We start from the raw sequence: 16,764 nt of genomic DNA on the forward strand, positions 1-16,764 counted from the left end.
CTGAGTTTCTTGAATATCTCAAGAAACATGGCATCCTATCTCAGTGGACCCCACCTAGAACTCCACAACTTAATGGTGTCTCCGAGAGGAGAAGCCGAACATTGATTGTTATGGTCCAATCAATGATGAGTTATACTGACTTGCCAGTATCGTTTTGGGGATATGCACTTCAAATTGTAGCATACTTGCTAAACAGAGTACCTTCCAAATTCGTGCCCAAAACACCATATGAAATGTGGTTTGGGAGGAAGCCAAGTCTTAATCATCTTAAGGTATGGGGTTGTCCAGCTTATGTCAAGAAGCATGATATTGACAAGCAAGACGCTAGATCAGAAATGTGTAGATTCATTGGATATCCAAAGGAAAATACTACTTCTACCATCCAAACAAACAAAAGGTGTTTGTTGCAAGATCTGCAAGATTTCCTGAATTGATTTTGCATTGGATGGCACCTGTGTGCAAAAGGTTGAGCTCAAGGAAGGGTTTGGAGAGCCTCATGAACCTGAAGTAGAGTATGATCCAGTCGACAATCCGGTCCCTTTACCCACACTCACCCAACCTCCACAGAGGTCTGAAAGGATCAATAGAGCACCTGATAGATATCTTCGCTTACACCATGTTCTTCTCATGGGGATGACATGGAAGATCTGAAATCTACACGAAGGCAACGTTGGACATTGACTCAAAGAAATGGCAGGAAGCCATGAAGTCTGAGATGGATTCTATGTATGCCAACCAAGTTTGGACTCTGGTTGACCCACCCGAAGGTATTGTACCAATCAGAAACAAATGGGTCTTCAAGAGGAAGAAGGGCTCAAATGGCAAGGTGGAGACCTATAAAGCTAGATTAGTAGCTAAAGGCTATAGACAAAGAGAGAGAATTGACTATGAAGAAACTTTATCTCCTGTAGCAATGATAAAATCTATCCGCATACTTCTCGCCATAGCAGCATATTATGACTATGAGATATGACAAATGAATGTGAAAATGGCTTTTCTGAATGACCACCTTTAGGAAGAAATCTACATGGATCAACTTGAAGGATTCATATCTAAACATGAAGAGAAGAAAGTATGCAAACTTCATAGGTCAATCTATGGACTGAAGCAGGCTTCAAGGAGTTGGAACATTCGTTTTGATGAAGCCATTAAAGGTTATGGTTTTAGCCAAAATGAAGATGAACCTTGTTTATACTAGGAAAACAGTGGGAGAGCAGTCGTATTCCTTGTACTATATGTAGATGACATATTAATGTTTGGAAACGACATAGGCATGTTGACCTATGTGAAACTATGGTTATCAAAGACCTCCTCAATGAAGGATCTGGAAAATGCATCTTACATACTGGGTATCAAGATCTATAGGGATAGATCGAGAAAACTAAATGGATTATCTCAATCCTTGTTTGTGGATAAGGTGCTCGGGAGATTCCAAATGGAACATTCCAAGAAGGGTTTTCTACCAGTTAGACATGGTATTCACCTGTCTAAGAGCATGAGCCCTAAAACCCGAAGCAGCGATACAGATGAGCAGGATCCCATATGACTATGCAATTGGGAGTCTAATGTATGCGATGTTGTGTACGAGGCCTGATATCAGCTATGCTGTGAGCATCACAAGAAGATATCAATCAAACATAGGATCAGAACACTGGAGTGCTGTAAAGGCTGTGTTAAAGTACCTTAGAAGGACCAACAATATGTTCCTAGTCTATGGAGGAAACCCATAATTACTGGTGGAAGGATATACAGACTCAGATTTCGAATTTGATGTTGATGATTGTTGTTAAAATGTTAACTCGCAATTGTACGGGCCAATTAGTAATATAGCAAGATAAGTACGAGGTCGTACCCACGAGGATTGAGAAGTTAAAATTAGTTATGTACTTAGATTACCAAATTCAAGAAAGTAGGAGGTTAAGTCTAAAATAGAATTTAAAGCAAGAGTGATTGTAATTGTCGAACAAATGAGGCAAAACAAAATTTCAAACAAAAGCAAAGTGAGCAAATATAACAAAGAGTATTTTTGTGGGCTGGAAAACAGATTGGGAGACTAGGGCATTCGATTCACCATAACAATTCAATTCTGGGTTATAAGGAGTCAAGTGACAAGTCTAATTCGGATTCAAAGATTGATTCTAGATAAAGTATGATTAGGCCATGGTGTCTGGTCCTAACCTTGTGTTCCTAATTCCCTAACTTGATCATTTGTTGTCTAACCTAAATTAAGCATTAGGAACTCATTAACCATAGAAGAACAATTTAAACAACCAAGCATGTATCTAATCCCTGTTGTCGAATGTCCATACATACTTTTCTTATTCATAGTTCAATTCGAATCAAAACATGGTGTCTACTCTTGATTCAACGTTCTAATGGTGATCAATCATCCAAACAAGCATATTAACTGATAAGCATAATGAATAAGAACATGAATCATGAATCAAACTTGAAACTCAAAACTTCAACTTATAAACCCAGAATATTCATGTTAGGTTACATTGAAGTCCTAGTTATGAATTTAGCTACTCATAATGGAAATGAAACTTAAACAGAAATGAGAAAACATAATGAATGCAATAAGAGTGGAAAAACCCATTTATGAAGTTACTTGTGGTGTCCAAGGCTTCTCCAAGTGCTTCTCCACATCTAATGCTGCTCCAAGTGCTTCCTCACATCTAGAGTATGGCAACTAAAGAGGTGGTTTGGGATGAGTTTGGGTGAGTGGTGATGGCAGAGAAAGAGGAAATTCGTAGGGAAATGGAAGGAAGTCTTGTTGGAGCTGTTTTGGTGATTTTGGGCTGAATGGAGTGTTTGGGGAAGGATGGGAGTGTTAGAGGATGGCTGAAGTGAATTTTAGGCTGAATGGAGTGACTCCTTGAATGAGTGTGCATCACTCTATTTATAGAGTGCAACTTCGTGCTCCCCTTTGGCTGGTGAAGCACACCCATTCCTGGCTGTTCCCAATTGCGTAAGCTGCCCATTAGGTTCCCATGCTGCTTTGTCTCCCATGAGTGGCTGATTTGATGTGTAGCCCATGCCTCTAGAAATGTCAGCTGCCCATCCTTCTGAGTTTCCATGCTGTCTTGTCAGACATGGCTTAACAGCTGGCAGTTGCATTCCTGAGCATGGTGTGCATTTTGATAGGCTCACGGATTGGGGTCGACTTAATCAATTGATACATTTGAGTAGTCCACCTTAAATTTCAAACTCTCATCTTTCCAACCACAAATTATTTGGGCTAATCCAAGTTGGGAGAAAGATGTTAAGGCCGAAATGAGTTGCTAACTCAATCTGCTCATTTTTGCACCATTTTGCATCTTTTCTTATCCAAAGGCACCATTGCTACCTAAGGCCCAATGAACTGAATGATAAACAGAAAACGGATTAAAAGCACAAGTTTGACTTAATAACATAACCAAATCATAAGCTAGAAGGGTATAAAATGATATGCAATTGTGAACTGATCAATGATCGAAAATCCACTTTTGGATATGTGTTCACATTGAATGGAGGGGCAATTAGTTGGAGATGTTGCAAGCAGAGCACCATTGCGGCCTCCAGAACTGAAGCAAAGTACATAGCCGCTTCGATGATTTGGATAAGGAAGTTCATTATCTGAACTTGTTGTAGTCCCAAGCATTGAGCCACCAGTCATTTTATACTGTGACAACAATGGGCTATTGCACAAGCCAAGGAACCAAGGTCTCATCAAAGATCCAAGCACATTCATAGGCGCTATCACTTAATCAAGGAATATGGTGCTGATGGAGATATTAGCGTGCTCAAGGTTGCTTCAGCAGACAACGTAGCAGATCCACTCACAAACCCTATGAGTCAGCTTCAGCTAGACAGACACATTGAGAAGATAGGTATTAGATATATGTCAGATTGGCTTTAAAATGCAAGTGGGAGATTGTTAGAAATATGCCATTAAAGCCAACTAATTATGTAATAGTTAGAGTTAAGGACATCTTTGATAAAAGACATATTATGTTCTCAATGGGCAAGAAAGGTTATTTTATACATTAAATTATCCTATATTATCTTTCAATATTTAGAATAACCATAGTCCAAGGAATACACAAGTGATATCAAAGCTATGTAATGAGATTGCATACATGGAGACTTCTCATCATCCCTAAATCCTGAATATGTTCTTGGTTATAGGAATATTGATTGAGAGTCAATATTCCGCAAAGACCAGTACAAACAGTATCGTCTCTATATGTAGGGAATGGCAAGGTCTCAAGTCATTAAGTGTGGAGACACATCAATATGTGTGTAGGTGCTTGTAGAAGAACAAGTACATTGAACGCGATCCAACACATGAGTTACAGCATGGAAGTCTTTACTCACATGTCAAGCTGGAACTCATAAATTGCAATGGTGCAAACTAATCTTATTGGCAAATCAAACACCTACTCACATACCTAGCTATGTCACCCTTCATATGCGGCCATGAGTAGTGCTCACGTAGTGTCCGATACATCTTGGTACTACCCGCATGCATAGAATAGGCAGAACAGTGAGCCTCCTCCATGATTTGTCTCTTTAAGTCTTTGTTCTTTTGTGCACAGAGATGCGTTCTAGTTACTAAGTCTTCATCTTCTCTCACAACATAATTTGTCAGAGTACCATTCTCTACTTCCAGCCTTATTTTACAAAGTATAGGATCTTCCAATTGGGTTGCAATCACCCACTCAACTAGAATAGGCCTCACATGCAATCTAGAAAGTAGTCCACCCTGTTGATTCATTCCCAGTTCTACCCATCTTTCTACAATTCCACCAGTAATGGAAGGTAGGCCATTCTTAGGTGAGCTAGGCTTCCACAAGACTTCCTACTCAAAGCATCCACCACAACATTAGCTCGGCCAGGATGGTACTCAATCGTACAATCATATTCCTTAATCAACTCTAGCCAACGCCTTTGTGTCATGTTCAACTCTTTCTAGGTGAAAGAGTACTTGAGGCTGTTGTGATAAGTGAAGATCTAACACGTCTCTCCATACAAATAGTGTCGCTAAATTTTAAGGGCGAACACCATTGCAGCAAGTTTCAAGTCATAGGTAGGGTAATTCTGCTCGTATTTTTTGAGTTACCTTGAGGCATAAGCAATCACCTGATCATGTTGCATTAATACACATCCCAAACCTTGTAATGACGCATCACTGTAGATCCCCAAATTTCCCGTGTTATCAGGAAGGGCCAAAATAGGTGCGGTAGTTAATCGCTTCTTAAGCTCCTGAAAACTCTATTCACACTCCTCAATCCACACAAATTTAACTCATTTCCTCGTTAACCGAGTGAGAGGTGCAACTATCATAGAGAAACCTTCCACAAAACGGTGATAGTATCTTGCCAACCCTAGAAAACTCCGTACCTCCATCACATTAGTAGGTCATACCCAATTCACTACTACTTCCACCTTCCAAGGGTCCACGTAGATTCCTTCCGTTGAAATTACATGTCCAAGGAAGTCTACTATATCCTACCAGAACTGACATTTACTAAACATGGCATAAAGCTGCTTCATCCTCAAAGTCTTCAATACCAACTTTAAATGCTTCTTATGAGCCTCCAAACTCCGTGAGTATACTAAGAGGTCGTCTATGAAAACAATCACAAAGTGACCAAAGTAAGGTTCATGAGATCCATAAACACTGTTGGGGCATTAGTCAATCCAAAAGGCATCACCAAGAATTCGTAATGACCGTAACGATTCCTGAATGCCGTCTTAGGAATATCTTCTTCTCTGACTCTGAGTTGGTGGTATCCCAATCTTAGATCAATCTTGGAAAAGTACTTGGCACCCTTTAACTGATCGAACAGGTCATCAATTCGAGGCAAGGGATATCGGTTACGTACTGTCACCTTGTTCAATTGTTTGTAATTGACACACAACCTCTGATAAGTCCATAAATATACTTATTTATATACTCTTTTACTTAAGTTTTGTAGGAGAATTAGATTTAAAAAGGGCTTTGTTTGGGCCTAAAAAGAGTTCCACACGCCAGCCCACTTCTCACAAAGAAGCCCAGGAACAGGAAAACAGAAGATTGGGCCTTGACTCCAAAAGAAAAGCCCAATCCGCATCAGAGGCCCATGTCTTTTACGATGTGGCAGAATTGTAAAAAACACAAAGCAAGTCAATAAAACTGCCAAAGTAAAAATGGCAAAATTGACCACCCAGTAGACCGTTGAAATTCTAAAGAAAAAAATTGGGTTGGGCCCAACTTCTAAATTCTCACCGTTATTCTCAAAGAAGCCCAGAAACAAGTTAGCAGATTCTTCTTGGAAAGTCTATTCTCAAGAAAACCCACGTGATTACCTGACTTTGTAAAGTCAACAATATCAACTATCACAGAGAAGCTAGCAGTGAGTTAATGAAGGCGGTATAAAAGGAAGATGTCTCCAATTTCTGCCACCAAGATCAAAATCCTTTCTATATAATTCTGCAATAGGACAAAGGCCATTTCCAAGGAGTAAGCAGACTACATTTTCTAAAGAGATAAGTAGGGTGCAGGGAGTTGTTCATCTGGAAAATCAGACTAACTGTCCCGTCATATTGAACTCTTGCAAAGAGAAATTAAAGGTCAAAAGGGATTAGGTTTTCTTTCAAATAAAAAAGCAGAGAAGTGATCACCATAAAGAACTGATCGTTGATGGTTTGTCTGCCAGAATAGATAAAATTCCCCTCTTCTTTGACATTTAAAAATGAAAGATCTTGCTTTTGGAAAATCTGCTGCTCATTATTAAAAGATTAGAAATCCCACTCTAGCATTTTTCTATAAATATGAGAGGAGGTGAACAAATCAAAAGTCTGTCAAAAATCAATCAAATACAAAAACTCAAAATAATCACTTGATCTCAAAAAGCCTTCGAAACATTGAAGCAACCAAAAACTCATTGGGCCACAAGAAACAAGTCAGCTATAATCCAGAATCTCTAACTTCAGTTCAGTTTTAAGAGAAATAGTCATTTAAAGCGAGATTTCTCTCGTTATAAATTTGGTTTAGCATAAGCCAAAACAAGCAGAGTTCGGGTTTTACAAATATGAAAACCTCAACAAATTTATGGAGAGCCCTGATCAAGTAGAACGGGTACTACAAAGATGCGTTCTAGCTCAAGAATTATCAAATCCACCACTACGCCCTTCTAGACCAAGAGGTTCCAATTATGCCCCTTCAAAAAGCCTTCCAGGGCTTGAAATAGATTAAAGCTCTCCCAAACCCGAACATTGGTATCGATTTATAGCTGAAACTTGACAGTTGAAGATGTTGATAGTCCAGTCCAGGATAGACATACCTAATCCAGGCCAGATCAAAAGTAGCTATCTAGGCAGAAATTGAAGTCCAAATTTCTTTTGTCCTTTTTTAGAGTTGGTCTTTCCTTTTTGAGCTTTGTAAAAGGCAATTATGCCTGAAACAGTTTACTTTCTTATCATTTATTCGGCGAACAACCAGTTTTGTACTTGTGAAAAATTGTGAAGTCCTCACCAGTCTGAGGGAAAGAAAAGAACTTACTTGGGAGATATTCCTTACCTAAATTCACAATCGCTTGTTTAGAAATCAGTAACTTAGGTCCCAAGTTATCTATTTTGAAGAAAGTCTGCTAGGGTTTTTATTGCTAGCAGTGGCACGCTCACACACAAAAGAAAGTTGACTTGTTGACCAGTCAATGATTTTCAAGGCAATGGGGAACTTTACCCTACCATCACGGGAACAAATATAAAACGGGTGAACAATTTGGCACGGCCAGTGGGACTTCTCAGTATACATACTCCTATAAGAAACTTCTAAAACATATGAATATTGGAAGTTCTAGCCAGAATCCACTCTGTGCCATGGAAAGAGATCAAGCAGCTCTCCGAGAAGGACTTGAGTAAGAAGAAAGTGATGCTAGGCAATCAGCCCATGGTAGTACCAGGGGTAGACATTCTAGGTCCAGTTCTAGAAGGTTAAACCATATACATGAGGCTGTGTTCCGATAAGAGGCCACAACACAAAGGAGCCAGGATACTCTAAACAACATGACAACCATGATGCAATGGCAAGTCAACATGCAGTTCAGGAAGGATCGTGAGGCTATTATTGCCAGAATTCCAAACCCAGATGTTATGGTCCAGTAGCTAGACCTCCCTTATTAACCTCTACCAAGACTAGCATGGCCATACCAAGAGAACCCTTTCATCGCACAGATAGCTGGAATAGCAGGACATGGAGAAATCCAAGGACAGAGGGGATGAGCCCTTCCTCCAAGAACACAAGGCTCTGGTTCTTCCAGAATGCCCTTCACCGCCTTCAGTCCCCCAAAACTAGCAAGAACCTCCACTTATTCCCCAACCAGGGCCTTATGCGATCAGCCCTTGGCATACACCGACCAAATGTGTTGCCCTACAGCACCTAGAAGGATGGACCCCAATCCATTCCCTCCACTATTAAGAGGCAAGAGACGTAGAATAGGAATTAACCCCTTTGCCAACAATGACAGGAACAGATCGGGGGCAAATTAGAGGAATCATCCAGATTTGAAGAGGAGGAAGAACATAGGGAGGAGGTTCGCGGACCATACAGAATGGAACAAAGGATTAAACACAACCAGCCAGAGCAGGGACGAAATCCTCATCCTATCAATGCTTTGAATGACATAGGGGCACTTTAGAGAATGATTAGAGAGATGATGGAACCTGAGGCCAGAAATGGAGAAAGGCCCACTTACAAGAAGCCATATCCAGCTTATATTGATCAAATACCTCTATCCCCAGGTTTCAAGGTACCAAACTTCACCTTGTTCAACAGAGAGGACACCCATGCTTCATCATTTGAGCACATAGGCAGATTCTCTGTCCAGTGGATAGCCATAGAAAATAACCCTCTGTTAAAACTAAGACTTTTTGGGAACTCTCTCTCCGGGCAAGCCTTCACCTAGTATATTAACTTACTAGCCAATTCTGTGCAAAATTGGGAGCAAATGGAAAATGTCTTCTATGACTACTATTTTAGGATTTAGTCAAAAGTCACTATTAGTGAACAGAGTGAACATGAGCCTGCCCAAGACTTCATAACCAGGTTCAGAAATCTTAAAAAGAAATGCCGAATCCCTATGGAAGAAAGGCACTTTATTCAAATGGCTCAAACTACCCTTAAAATATCTCTGAGGAAGAGATTTGATGGGATGCTGTCTAGAGATCTAGTAGAATTGCCAGACAAAGCATCCAAATACGAGGAATTGCTCAGGGAAGAACAACAGAAGATGAATTATTCCAAAGGCACATATTACAAAACCTCATCTTCTTCAGTGCATCTAGTTGAGGTAGAAAGGGAAGTTGCAGTGGCAGAAATGGCAAAACTAAAACATCCTATTAGCTGCAAGGCTTTGACAAAGCCACCAAAGGACCAGAAGCCACCACCATTCACAGGAGGGTTTGTTCCATACAAACAAGCACAGAACAAACTATTCCTTCGATTTAACCAAGGTTGATGCTCTGTTTGATGAGATGCTGCTACAGAAGGCAATAGAGATACCCCACCGGTTGCCCAAGCCAGGGGAACTCAAGGGTAGACAATATTGCAGATGGCACAACTCTTGGAACCATTCCACCAACAGTTGTGTTGTTTTTAGGGACGTCATACAAGAAGCAATAATAGCAGGAAGACTAAAACTGGCTGAGAAACCTCTCTCAATAACAACAGATCATTTTCCCCAACCTGAAGTCAACATGGTCAACTTAAATTGGCCTGAATAGAAGAGAGGCAAACTTACAGCAAAAGCTAGCCCTAGCATAGGCAGAAGTGCCACGAGAGAGGCTAATCAAAGGCCGAAGCAACCATTTCGGCTGGGGTAGTCAGCAAGTGCAAATATGAAAGTGAGTTAGAGGTAACTCTGGATAGGTAAAGTCAGCCCACACCTAGTGTTTTTGACAGGATTGGAACATCATACCAATAGTGCTCAGTTCCGGCTCTACTTAGAGATAGAGCCAGATAGAAGGACTATCTAAGACCTACCCAACGCAATAGAAGAATAACAGAGAAGCCAAAGAAGGAAATACCAGTTAAGATGCCCGGAAATGACAAGCCCTTGGCAACTATCATAGAAGGCAGGTGATATTCTATTGGAAAAAGCGGTAGTCCAACTCTAGAACTAACCAGAACACAGAAGATGAGAGTTTAAAGGCAATACTACATCTTCCTTAAGAATAACAATGACACACAGGTACTTCTAGAGACTAGTTCTACTAGAAAAGGGAAAAATCCAGAAGTAGATCCTCAGGCAAAATAGACAACATGTCAACTAGAAGAGCTGAGGAAGACAGAGTCTTCAAGCAAACCCTCTACCCATCCTACCTCTTCCTTAGTCAATCAGCTTGAACCTTCACAATCACAAGGTCAATTCGAACCTATTCTAGTAGAAGGACAAGAAGATTAGACTGAAGAATATGAAGAGGAGCAGTTGGACTACGAACCATCTGCAGACGACTAGATTTAACTCCTCGAAACAGGTGAACAAGAAGTTTGGACAGAAGAATATGGAGAACAGATGGAGTACGAAGGAGAACTAGATGAGGAAACTGAGGCTTTTGGTGCAGAATGAGAAAGTCTGTTATAAGGAGATCTAGGCATTAACATGGTGTTTATCCTACCAGAAAAGTTCAGGGCAGTAGAAGGACAAGAAAACACTTTGGAAGGAGACATGCTCTCCTAGGAAAGTTTTGAGTGCAGATTGGAAGAAGTGGGGGAGGCGCTAGAACAGAAAACACCTACAGCCAAAGCAAGCAGAACTGCCATGAAACTAGCAGCAGAACATCTGTGTTTTTCCGAACCTACCAAAGAAATGGCCAATCATCTCAGACCTTTGTTCATAACAGCAAACTTTGGAGGTGTTCCTATTCCCAAAGTAATGGTAGTTGGAGGTGCAACAATTAATCTCCTACCTCACATGTTGCTAATGAAGATGGCCAGAACAAAGAAGGATCTAATTCAACACGCTTAATAGTCACCAACTTTGTTGGGGGCATCACTAAGACTCATGGAATACTAGATGTGGATGTCATATTAGGAACTAAGAAGCTGAAGATTGCATTTTTTGTGGTAGACACCACTTCTACCACTTACAATTAGGGGTGGCATTTTAGACCAAAAAAATGAAAAACCGCAAAAACCAACCGATAATTTACCGCAATCACGGGAAACCAAACCGCATTTGAGGTTGCGGTTACGGTATTTGATTTTCAAAACTTGCAGTTACCGCAAACCGCGACTATATTTTTTTTTAAAAATTGCATTTTGTACATAGCATTGGTGCTCAAACAACACAACGGGGTCTTTCAAATCAACTCACCACCACCAACCCTTGAGTTGTAACTTCAGTTTGTAACATTGGTGCATTGCATTTTCCTTTTAGTTTGTAACTTTAATTAACTTTGAATTGGATTTTTCCTTTGGGTTGTAACTTTAATTCATTTTGCATTGTATTTTCCTTTTGGTTTGTAACTTTAAAGGATTTGGAATTGGAATGCTTGAGAAGTTGAGGTTGTGAATGCTTGAGAAGTTTAACTTTAATTGGAATGCTTGGAATTGTAACTTTAATTTTCTTTAGGTTGTGAATGCTTGAGAAGTTGAGGAGGTTGTGAATTTATATATGCTTGAGAAGTTGAGGTTGTGAATTTATATATTTGGGTTAAAGTATGCTTGAACTCAAAAGGCTTCAAAAGAAGCATCAAAATTAGGCCTAAAATGTGGAAGAATGGATTTTTATGACACAAAAAGAACTTGCGGTTTTAAACCGCTAATTCACGGTTTCCGGTTTCAAAAATCACCATACCGCAAATAGTCGGTCTGTTTGCGGTTTGGGTGAAAATTTGCGGTTACCGAACCCCAACCACCCCTACTTACAATGCACTGCTTGGCAGAAACTGGATGCACCATAGTCTATGTGTTCCTTCCACTCTACAACCACAACCATTTCTGCCATCTGCATTATGTTTCGAGGCCAGGTATTATCATGACGACCTTGGTCCTTGGGGCATTATTTATAACTGACACTGTTTCAAAGCAACTAGGGTACTCTTGTGGTGGGTTTGAAAAACCATATCCCAAAAATATATCAATACTTTCCCTTTATTTCACAATCCATTTCCCGACCTTTATATATATATATATGCCACAATCTGATAAAAACCAAGGGCCATGATTCATCTTTTTCAACTACTGGGCACATTAGTAATCTATAAGTAACTATCTATACTCAATCTGTAACATGACCCAGATAACTCATTCTTGGTCAGGACTGGTTTACATGGCCATTTTAACACTTCTCAAAGAATATAACTACCTAAGAAGACTCACGGTCAATTGAGAGGTCAAACCGCCTAAGCTTGGTCAACCGAGCCCATTAGGCCCACGACCTCCGATCACAAATTCGGGAGTCCCTATAGGTTCAACGCACTCTTCTAAACCTACCCTGCAAGTTGGGTCCAAATCGAACGGTTAGATTGATCATGATCGCACGATCGGATGATTACAATTTATCTTGCTCTTGGAATGACGATTTTGGAGTATTCGAGACTTCGATTAACTATCCATCGAATTCTATACAATCCTGAAAATTCAAGGTACAAGATATGTGAATTTAGGTTCGATCCAACACTCCAAACATATCAAACCCGGAAATGGCACAATAGATGAAATCCGTTCAAGACTCAAACGATATCCAAATTGAAATCCGAGCATACCTACGCGCTCATGACAACTCAAGAATCGCACTGGGACACAATGCCCTCACCATACCCACGCGTCACCACATGCGTCGGCAGTGCATGGCTATCCCAAGCAATACAGTTTGCGAAAAATTCAAAATCAAGGGCCAGCCTCTCGGCTATAGATGCTACTGGACGAGTGGAGCAATTTATTCAGCTACGGTAATGTCCAATTTGGACGGCAAGTGGCCAAAATTTCATTTCAAAAACTGGTCAAAACCTAGTTATAAATTGGGTTACCATAACTAAAAATCGATCAAATCCTATCCAACCATCAGCTAGAGCTCGAAAAGTAGATGAGAAACCATATCTCACTCGTCAGAAACGGTGACTGGAGGAGGGAGAACGAGTGGCTAGAATTTTTCTCACAAAACCGGTTTTCTGTGCAAGAGGTTGGGAAGAAAGGTTGGCATCGGAAAAATGGTGAGGAAGAATGGCGGAGTTTAAAAATCCAATGTTGAAAAATTACCATTTTGCCCTTGCATAAGTTTTAATCGTATCTTTCTCAATACAACTCGGATTTGAGCCCACTGCATGTCTACAGACTCATCTCAACGTGCTCTACTTAACAATACAATTGAAATTCCCAAATTCCTTACCTGTCAAAAAGTCAACTTTTAACCTAATAAAATATTCTAGGGGCATAATGGTCTTTTATCATAATAAATTAATAATTAAAAATTAATTTAGGATCGAGTTGTTACACGGGGTGTCACAAACCCAATCCATTCCAACTGCATAAAAAGGATGACAAATTCGTGCCACCACATCTTCAAGAAGATAGATATGTGTCACCCGTTCCATATGTTCCATCGAATCCATTTCCAGACCGTGTTAAGAAAGCGAAGCAATATAAGGCTTTTAAATAGATTTATGATATTTTCACCAAAGTTGATATCAATTTGTCTTTGCTTGATGTTATTGAATAGATTCCTCCATGTGGAAAGTTCATCAAGAACTTGAAAACGCATAAGCTCAATTTTGCTCCAAATGAAGAAGTAAAGCTTAACAAGAATGTAAGTGTTGTTTTGCAAAGCAAGCTTCCACCAGAACTAGAAAATCCTGGCAGCTTTGACATTCCCAGTAACATTGGAGACAAGAAGGTTGGAAGAGCTGATAGGCTTTTTAGTACCTGCGCAAACAGGGTTAAAACTCCTACAAAACTTGCAAGAATGACAAGGTTATTGTAGTATAAATGATTCTCGCAAGGTCGTTCTCCGCAGGGATTATTAAATAACTCGTAGCAACCAAATTCTAATTAATTATTGCAAAAGAGAAAGTTGAGATGTTTGATTTGAAGACCTTAAATTAAAAGGAATTTAACTAAGAAAAATAAGGCAATATGCAAAATTAAAGCTAAGAGCAAGAGAAACAGTTGTGTTTTTAGAAATCAAATTAAGAAAGCACTAGGGATCCGCCGTCACCTTAACAATTCTATATAGTTCTCCCAATTACTTATGACCTATACGTGCATATTTCGAAGGTTAGGTACTCCTAATATATGCCTACTTGGACCCCCAACATAGAGCGTATATCACACATGCAATCTGTCTGTGGTATTCAGATCAAATCTAAACATACATGACTCATTAAGTTCTGTGAAACCTTTTGAAAAAACCATGCAACCCTTAAGACGTGGTATTCATCCTAAGTGAACTTGCACATATTAATCACAAGAAGCCTTCGTCAATTTCAGGGACCGACCTCCGACCAAAATTGCATCAAATTACTTTTCTAAACATCCTAATGGTGATCAAGCATCAAGACACTTAGATAGTTTAACCCAGTGATGAATAATTCGAAAACCTGCATGCATATAATCATAAGCAAATTGGACAGAAACTACATATTCTTGCTAAGGCTCGTGGCCTCACCCTAGCAAAAGAGAGTTAGTTACGCATGTTCACAATAAAAATAATCAAGTTCTTCCTTAAAATAATAAAGATCGAAAACACCTTGAAGTAGAAGTTCTTCCAAAATCCTAGCAAAAGTCGCGTTCAAAAGCCAAAAGAGAAGTCCCAAAATTTGCTGTGAAAAATAACTTAAATACCTCCTAAAACCTAGCTGCCCCAATCCCCACCAAGAAACTAGGTTAAAATAAAATAATACTAGGATATAAAATCCAAATTGGATTAGGAGAATCTGCTCACAATCTGCCCAGCCACATTTTGGTATCAAATCTCCTCCAAATATGGCCCAAGATAGCTTGTTTTAAAGATAAAAATATTCCAAACACTTCTCCAGAAGGCCACGAACCCATCTGAGGTCATCTTGGGCTCCAAAAACGCAATAAAAGCCCAAAACGTCACTAAAAAATTGGCGCCGTTGCCGAGGATTATTTAAAATAATTCGTTCTAATCAGATTCTGCATTAATTATTGCTGTACATACATACCGAAAATAATAATAATAATAATAATTTTTGTTTTTATTTATTTTTGCAGATCACAAAGAAGGCAAAGCAGATTACAATCTGCATGGTCAGACACGCTTCAGCTTCAAAGCAATTGTTTCCGTTTGATCCAGAACCTAAGCAATCTTTAAGGAGGAGACGCAGGGAGCAAAATTTGCTATGGGTTCCTTCACTGCAAGGGACTTTTCTGCAGTCTTTATATTCTGAGGACCTGCATAGTACAGAAACAATGGCTTTTGTTATTCCAGAGGCTGGTGATCCTTTGGGTAATTCTTTAACAGCTCATGCCACTAACATACCAGGTTGCATTACATATCCAGCAGTGGAAGAATGGTCTACATTCGAAATCAAGCATCACATGTTGAGTATTCTACCTACATTTCATGGGTTATCAACCGATGATCCTAACATGCACATTGCAGAATTTTTAATGGGATGCAAGAATATTTTGGTGAAAGGATTCTCAACTGAAACTATTAAGCTTCGTCTATTTCCTTACACATTGAAAGATCAAGCAAGGAGATGGCTCCTCACACTTCCATCTGGAAGCATTAGCACTTGGAACCAACTCAATGAAAAATTCTTAAACAAGTATTATCCAGCTTCAAAGACTCTCAACATGAGAACTCAAATTTTATCTTTTGCCCAAAAACCAAATGAAGAGTTTCATGAGGCGTGGGAACGGTTTAAAGAGTTGAATAGAAAATGTCCACATTCTGGTATTAGCAGTACGGATCAAGTGCATATATTTTTCAGAGGGTTAAATATGACAACAAAAACTCTTGTCAACGCTTCATGCGGAGGATCATACAAGGATAAAAATACACAAGAGGCTTGTTTATTATTTGAAAAAATGGCAGCAGATACACAGCAATGGGCAGTTAAGCAGCCACAATCAAGGTCTATTTTTGAGATATCTAATGGTTCTCCATATATGTCGGCATAAATTGAAAAATTTGATGCAAAATTTGACATGTTATTACAAAGAATTCCAGCTTCACAGGTTGCTGTACAGAACCTTTACCACTGTAGCATTTGCAATGTGACAACCCATGATTTTTTGATCTGTCCGCATAAAGATACTTATCCGGAATTTGCAGCAGAACAAGTTAATGCATTTAATAATTTTCAGCGTCCACGATATGACCCGTATTCAAATGTTTACAACCCGGGTTGGAGAGATCATCCTAATTTTAAGTGGGATGTAGATCAGCTGCAAGGCCACAATTTCAACAACAGTACAAAGAAATCTGCGCTTAAGGTCGCTTGGGAGGTTGCAATTGAAAAATTAGCAAATGCCACCGCTTAAGAATTCCAAAATCTGCAGCAACAATGAAAAACATAGAAAAACAAATGGGGCGATTGCATTCCAAGTTTCGAAAGAGCACTGGTACATTTCTAGCCAAACGGAACATAATCCAAGGAGGCGCATATTGTAAGGCGTTCGAGTTCTACGTTGGTAAAAGTTATGACAATAGAGGTGAAATTTGTGTTGGAAATTCGCAAGTAGCATCACAACCACAAATGATTCAGAAATTTTGCAGAATATGATATTGTTACAGATTCTATAGAGTCTATGGGCAGATCTAAAAA

At 39.5% G+C, this 16,764-nt stretch overlaps 1 non-coding gene and 2 pseudogenes across 1 annotated transcript; 2 read left to right on the forward strand and 1 right to left on the reverse strand.

Moving 5' to 3' along the window:
- The first annotated feature begins 1,526 nt into the window (after positions 1–1,526).
- On the forward strand, positions 1,527–3,901 carry LOC148920529 (secreted RxLR effector protein 161-like; annotated as a pseudogene).
- An 11,372-nt stretch (positions 3,902–15,273) lies between these two features.
- LOC148920530 (uncharacterized) lies at positions 15,274–16,722 on the forward strand (annotated as a pseudogene).
- Positions 15,788–15,892, reverse strand: LOC148920531 (small nucleolar RNA R71). Its single transcript, XR_016124810.1, has one exon. It is a non-coding gene; the product is annotated as a small nucleolar RNA R71 (small nucleolar RNA).
- Positions 16,723–16,764: the final 42 nt, after the last annotated feature.

The sequence above is a fragment of the Prunus mume genome, linkage group LG2, assembly GCF_029339155.1.
Source record: "Prunus mume cultivar Tortuosa linkage group LG2, ASM2933915v1, whole genome shotgun sequence".
Lineage (NCBI taxonomy): Eukaryota > Viridiplantae > Streptophyta > Magnoliopsida > Rosales > Rosaceae > Prunus > Prunus mume.